Genomic DNA, 6,776 nt, shown 5'->3' with positions numbered 1-6,776 from the left:
ACCCGGTGTCAGAGAAATTAACCCAAAGCCAAGCGCTACGGAGAAGAGTATGATTAACCGCTGTCGGATAAACGCAAATCAAATTGTATTTGTCACATGAATACAACAGGTGTAGACCTCGGCGTGAAACGCTGACTTACAAGCCCTTAACCAACAATGCAGTTTTAAGAAAAACAAGTGTTCAGTAAAACATAAATATTTAGTAGCAGTAAAATAACAGTAGTGAGGCTATATACAGGGTATTACGGTACAGAGTCAATGTGGAGGCTATATACAGGTTATTACGGTACAGAGTCAATGTGGAGGCTATATACAGGGTATTACGGTACAGAGTCAATGTGGAGGCTATATACAGGGTGTTACGGTACAGAGTCAATGTGGAGGCTATATACAGGGTGTTACAGTACAGAGTCAATGTGGAGGCTATATACAGGGTGTTACGGTACAGAGTCAATGTGGAGGCTATATACAGGGTGTTACGGTACAGAGTCAATGTGGAGGCTATATACAGGGTATTACGGTACAGAGTCAATGTGGAGGCTATATACAGGGTATTACGGTACAGAGTCAATGTGGAGGCTATATACAGGGTATGACGGTACAGAGTCAATGTGGAGGCTATATACAGGGTATTACGGTACAGAGTCAATGTGGAGGCTATATACAGGGTGTTACGGTACAGAGTCAATGTGGAGGCTATATACAGGGTGTTACGGTACAGAGTCAATGTGGAGGCTATATACAGGGTGTTACGGTACAGAGTCAATGTGGAGGCTATATACAGGGCGTTACGGTACAGAGTCAATGTGGAGGCTATATACAGGGTGTTACGGTACAGAGTCAATGTGGAGGCTATATACAGGGTGTTACGGTACAGAGTCAATGTGGAGGCTATATACAGGGGGTACCGGTACAGAGTCAATCTGGAGGCTATATACAGGGTGTACCGGTACAGAGTCAATGTGGAGGCTTTATACGATAAATGCCATGGGATCTTTAATGACCTCAGAAAATCAGGACACCCGTTTAACGTCCCATCCGAAAGACACCACCCTACACAGGGCAGTGTCCCCAATCACTGCCCTGGGGCATTGGGATATTTTTATTTATTTTTTTAGACCAGAGGAAAGAGTGCCTCCTACTGGCCCTCCAACACCACTTCTAGCAGCATCTGGTCTCCCATCCAGGAACTGACCAGGACCAACCCTGTTTAGCTTCAGAAGCTAGCCAGCAGTGGTATGCAGGGTGGTATGCTGCTGACCAGGACCAACCCTGCTTAGCTTCAGAAGCCAGCCAGCAGGGGTATGCAGGGTGGTATGCTGCTGGCCTCATAATCATCAGGAGGTGACATGCAAAACTGACCTGGGATCATTAACTCTGGGACTACTACATCTCTTTAATAATACTTCCTGTATAATATAAACTGACCTGGGATCATTAACTCTGGGACTACTACATCTCTATCTGTATTTCAATGTAAAGCATCTCTTTAATAATACTTCCTGTATAATATAAACTGACCTGGGATCATTAACTGGTGTCCACACCACACTAAGTGGCTGCAGAGTACTTTATACTGAAAAACATGAACGGACACACGTGGACAAACAATATAGCGTAGTTATAGAAATAATGAAGTGTCTTACTATTCTCCATGGTTGGCCCTCTTACCTATTCTCCATGGTTGGCCCTCTTACTATTCTCCATGGTTGGCCCTCTTACTATTCTCCATGGTTGGCCCTCTTACTATTCTCCATGGTTGGCCCTCTTACTATTCTCCATGGTTGGCCCTCTTACTATTCTCCATGGTTGGCCCTCTTACTATTCTCCATGGTTGACCCTCTTACTATTCTCCATGGTTGGCCCTCTTGCCTATTCTCCATGGTTGGCCCTCTTACTATTCTCCATGGTTGGCCCTCTTACTATTCTCCATGGTTGGCCCTCTTACTATTCTCCATGGTTGGCCCTCTTACTATTCTCCATGGTTGGCCGCCTTGCCTATTCTCCATGGTTGGCCCTCTTACTATTCTCCATGGTTGACCCTCTTACTATTCTCCATGGTTGGCCCTCTTACTATTCTCCATGGTTGGCCCTCTTACTATTCTCCATGGTTGGCCCTCTTGCCTATTCTCCATGGTTGGCCCTCTTACTATTCTCCATGGTTGGCCCTCTTAATTTTCTCCATGGTTGGCCCTCTTACTATTCTCCATGGTTGGCCCTCTTACTATTCTCCATGGTTGGCCCTCTTACCTATTCTCCATGGTTGGCCCTCTTACTATTCTCCATGGTTGGCCCTCTTGCTATTCTCCATGATTGGCCCTCTTACTATTCTCCATGGTTGGCCTTCTTGCCTATTCTCCATGGTTGGCCCGCTTACTATTCTCCATGGTTGGCCCTCTTACTATTCTCCATGGTTGGCCCTCTTACTATTCTCCATGGTTGGCCCTCTTACTATTCTCCATGGTTGGCCGCCTTGCCTATTCTCCATGGTTGGCCCTCTTACTATTCTCCATGGTTGGCCTTCTTACTATTCTCCATGGTTGGCCCTCTTACTATTCTCCATGGTTGGCCCTCTTACTATTCTCCATGGTTGGCCCTCTTACTATTCTCCATGGTTGGCCCTCTTACTATTCTCCATGGTTGGCCCTCTTACCTATTCTCCATGGTTGGCCCTCTTACTATTCTCCATGGTTGGCCCTCTTACTATTCTCCATGGTTGGCCCTCTTACTATTCTCCATGGTTGGCCCTCTTGCTATTCTCCATGGTTGGCCCTCTGGCCTATTCTCCATGGTTTGCCCTCTGGCCTATTCTCCATGGTTGGCCCTCTTGCTATTCTTCATGGTTGGCCCTCTGGCCTATTCTCCATGGTTGGCCCTCTTGCTATTCTCCATGGTTGACCCTCTTACTATTCTCCATGGTCGGTCCTCTTGCCTATTCTCCATGGTTGGCCCTCTTACTATTCTCCATGGTTGACCCTCTTACTATTCTCCATGGTCGGTCCTCTTGCCTATTCTCCATGGTTGGCCCTCTTACTATTCTCCATGGTTGGCCCTCTTACTATTCTCCATGGTTGGCCCTCTTGCTATTCTCCATGGTTGGCCCTCTTACTATTCTCCATGGTTGGCCCTCTTACTATTCTCCATGGTTGGCCCTCTTACTATTCTCCATGGTTGGCCCTCTTGCCTATTCTCCATGGTTGGCCCTCTTACTATTCTCCATGGTTGGCCCTCTTAATTTTCTCCATGGTTGGCCCTCTTACTATTCTCCATGGTTGGCCCTCTTACTATTCTCCATGGTTGGCCCTCTTACCTATTCTCCATGGTTGGCCCTCTTACTATTCTCCATGGTTGGCCCTCTTGCTATTCTCCATGGTTGGCCCTCTTACTATTCTCCATGGTTGGCCTTCTTGCCTATTCTCCATGGTTGGCCCTCTTACTATTCTCCATGGTTGGCCCTCTTACTATTCTCCATGGTTGGCCCTCTTACTATTCTCCATGGTTGGCCCTCTTACTATTCTCCATGGTTGGCCTTCTTGCCTATTCTCCATGGTTGGCCCTCTTACTATTCTCCATGGTTGACCCTCTTACTATTCTCCATGGTTGGCCCTCTTACTATTCTCCATGGTTGGCCCTCTTACTATTCTCCATGGTTGGCCTTCTTACTATTCTCCATGGTTGGCCCTCTTACTATTCTCCATGGTTGGCCCTCTTACTATTCTCCATGGTTGGCCCTCTTACTATTCTCCATGGTTGGCCCTCTTACTATTCTCCATGGTTGGCCCTCTTACCTATTCTCCATGGTTGGCCCTCTTACTATTCTCCATGGTTGGCCCTCTTACTATTCTCCATGGTTGGCCCTCTTACTATTCTCCATGGTTGGCCCTCTTGCTATTCTCCATGGTTGGCCCTCTGGCCTATTCTCCATGGTTTGCCCTCTGGCCTATTCTCCATGGTTGGCCCTCTTGCTATTCTTCATGGTTGGCCCTCTGGCCTATTCTCCATGGTTGGCCCTCTTGCTATTCTCCATGGTTGACCCTCTTACTATTCTCCATGGTCGGTCCTCTTGCCTATTCTCCATGGTTGGCCCTCTTACTATTCTCCATGGTTGACCCTCTTACTATTCTCCATGGTCGGTCCTCTTGCCTATTCTCCATGGTTGGCCCTCTTACTATTCTCCATGGTTGGCCCTCTTACTATTCTCCATGGTTGGCCCTCTTGCTATTCTCCATGGTTGGCCCTCTTACTATTCTCCATGGTTGGCCCTCTTACTATTCTCCATGGTTGGCCCTCTTACTATTCTCCATGGTTGGCCCTCTTGCCTATTCTCCATGGTTGGCCCTCTTACTATTCTCCATGGTTGGCCCTCTTAATTTTCTCCATGGTTGGCCCTCTTACTATTCTCCATGGTTGGCCCTCTTACTATTCTCCATGGTTGGCCCTCTTACCTATTCTCCATGGTTGGCCCTCTTACTATTCTCCATGGTTGGCCCTCTTGCTATTCTCCATGGTTGGCCCTCTTACTATTCTCCATGGTTGGCCTTCTTGCCTATTCTCCATGGTTGGCCCTCTTACTATTCTCCATGGTTGGCCCTCTTACTATTCTCCATGGTTGGCCCTCTTACTATTCTCCATGGTTGGCCCTCTTACTATTCTCCATGGTTGGCCTTCTTGCCTATTCTCCATGGTTGGCCCTCTTACTATTCTCCATGGTTGACCCTCTTACTATTCTCCATGGTTGGCCCTCTTACTATTCTCCATGGTTGGCCCTCTTGCTATTCTCCATGGTTGGCCCTCTTGCTATTCTCCATGGTTGGCCCTCTTACTATTCTCCATGGTTGGCCCTCTTACTATTCTCCATGGTTGGCCGCCTTGCCTATTCTCCATGGTTGGCCCTCTTACTATTCTCCATGGTTGACCCTCTTACTATTCTCCATGGTTGGCCCTCTTACTATTCTCCATGGTTGGCCCTCTTACTATTCTCCATGGTTGGCCCTCTTGCCTATTCTCCATGGTTGGCCCTCTTACTATTCTCCATGGTTGGCCCTCTTAATTTTCTCCATGGTTGGCCCTCTTACTATTCTCCATGGTTGGCCCTCTTACTATTCTCCATGGTTGGCCCTCTTGCTATTCTCCATGATTGGCCCTCTTACTATTCTCCATGGTTGGCCTTCTTGCCTATTCTCCATGGTTGGCCCGCTTACTATTCTCCATGGTTGGCCCTCTTACTATTCTCCATGGTTGGCCCTCTTACTATTCTCCATGGTTGGCCCTCTTACTATTCTCCATGGTTGGCCGCCTTGCCTATTCTCCATGGTTGGCCCTCTTACTATTCTCCATGGTTGACCCTCTTACTATTCTCCATGGTTGGCCCTCTTACTATTCTCCATGGTTGGCCCTCTTGCTATTCTCCATGGTTGGCCCTCTTGCTATTCTCCATGGTTGGCCCTCTTACTATTCTCCATGGTTGGCCTTCTTACTATTCTCCATGGTTGGCCCTCTTACTATTCTCCATGGTTGGCCCTCTTACTATTCTCCATGGTTGGCCCTCTTACTATTCTCCATGGTTGGCCCTCTTACTATTCTCCATGGTTGGCCCTCTTACCTATTCTCCATGGTTGGCCCTCTTACTATTCTCCATGGTTGGCCCTCTTACTATTCTCCATGGTTGGCCCTCTTACTATTCTCCATGGTTGGCCCTCTTGCTATTCTCCATGGTTGGCCTTCTGGCCTATTCTCCATGGTTTGCCCTCTGGCCTATTCTCCATGGTTGGCCCTCTTGCTATTCTTCATGGTTGGCCCTCTGGCCTATTCTCCATGGTTGGCCCTCTTGCTATTCTCCATGGTTGGCCCTCTTACTATTCTCCATGGTTGGCCCTCTTGCTATTCTCCATGGTTGGCCCTCTTACCTATTCTCCATGGTTGGCCCTCTTACTATTCTCCATGGTTGGCCCTCTTGCTATTCTCCATGGTTGGCCCTCTTACTATTCTCCATGGTTGGCCCTCTTACCTATTCTCCATGGTTGGCCCTCTTACCTATTCTCCATGGTTGGCCCTCTTACTATTCTCCATGGTTGGCCCTCTTGCTATTCTTCATGGTTGGCCCTCTGGTCTATTCTCCATGGTTGGCCCTCTTGCTATTCTTCATGGTTGGCCCTCTGGCCTATTCTCCATGGTTGGCCCTCTTGCTATTCTCCATGGTTGGCCCTCTTACTATTCTCCATGGTTGGCCTTCTTGCCTATTCTCCATGGTTGGCCCTCTTACTATTCACCATGGTTGGCCCTCTTGCCTATTCTCCATGGTTGGCCCTCTTACTATTCTCCATGGTTGGCCCTCTTACTATTCTCCATGGTTGGCCCTCTTACTATTCTCCATGGTTGGCCCTCTTACCTATTCTCCATGGTTGGCCCTCTTACTATTCTCCATGGTTGGCCCTCTTACTATTCTCCATGGTTGGCCCTCTTACTATTCTCCATGGTTGGCCCTCTTACTATTCTCCATGGTTGGCCCTCTTACTATTCTCCATGGTTGGCCTTCTTACTATTCTCCATGGTTGGCCCTCTTACTATTCTCCATGGTTGGCCCTCTTACTATTCTCCATGGTTGGCCCTCTTACTATTCTCCATGGTTGGCCCTCTTACTATTCTCCATGGTTGGCCCTCTTACCTATTCTCCATGGTTGGCCCTCTTACTATTCTCCATGGTTGGCCCTCTTACTATTCTCCATGGTTGGCCCTCTTACTATTCTCCATGGTTGGCCCTCTTGCTATTCTCCATG

The sequence above is a fragment of the Oncorhynchus mykiss genome, chromosome 32 (genome assembly GCF_013265735.2).
Source record: "Oncorhynchus mykiss isolate Arlee chromosome 32, USDA_OmykA_1.1, whole genome shotgun sequence".
Classification (NCBI taxonomy): Eukaryota; Metazoa; Chordata; class Actinopteri; order Salmoniformes; family Salmonidae; genus Oncorhynchus; species Oncorhynchus mykiss.
Note: the sequence above shows the minus strand (reverse complement) of the source record.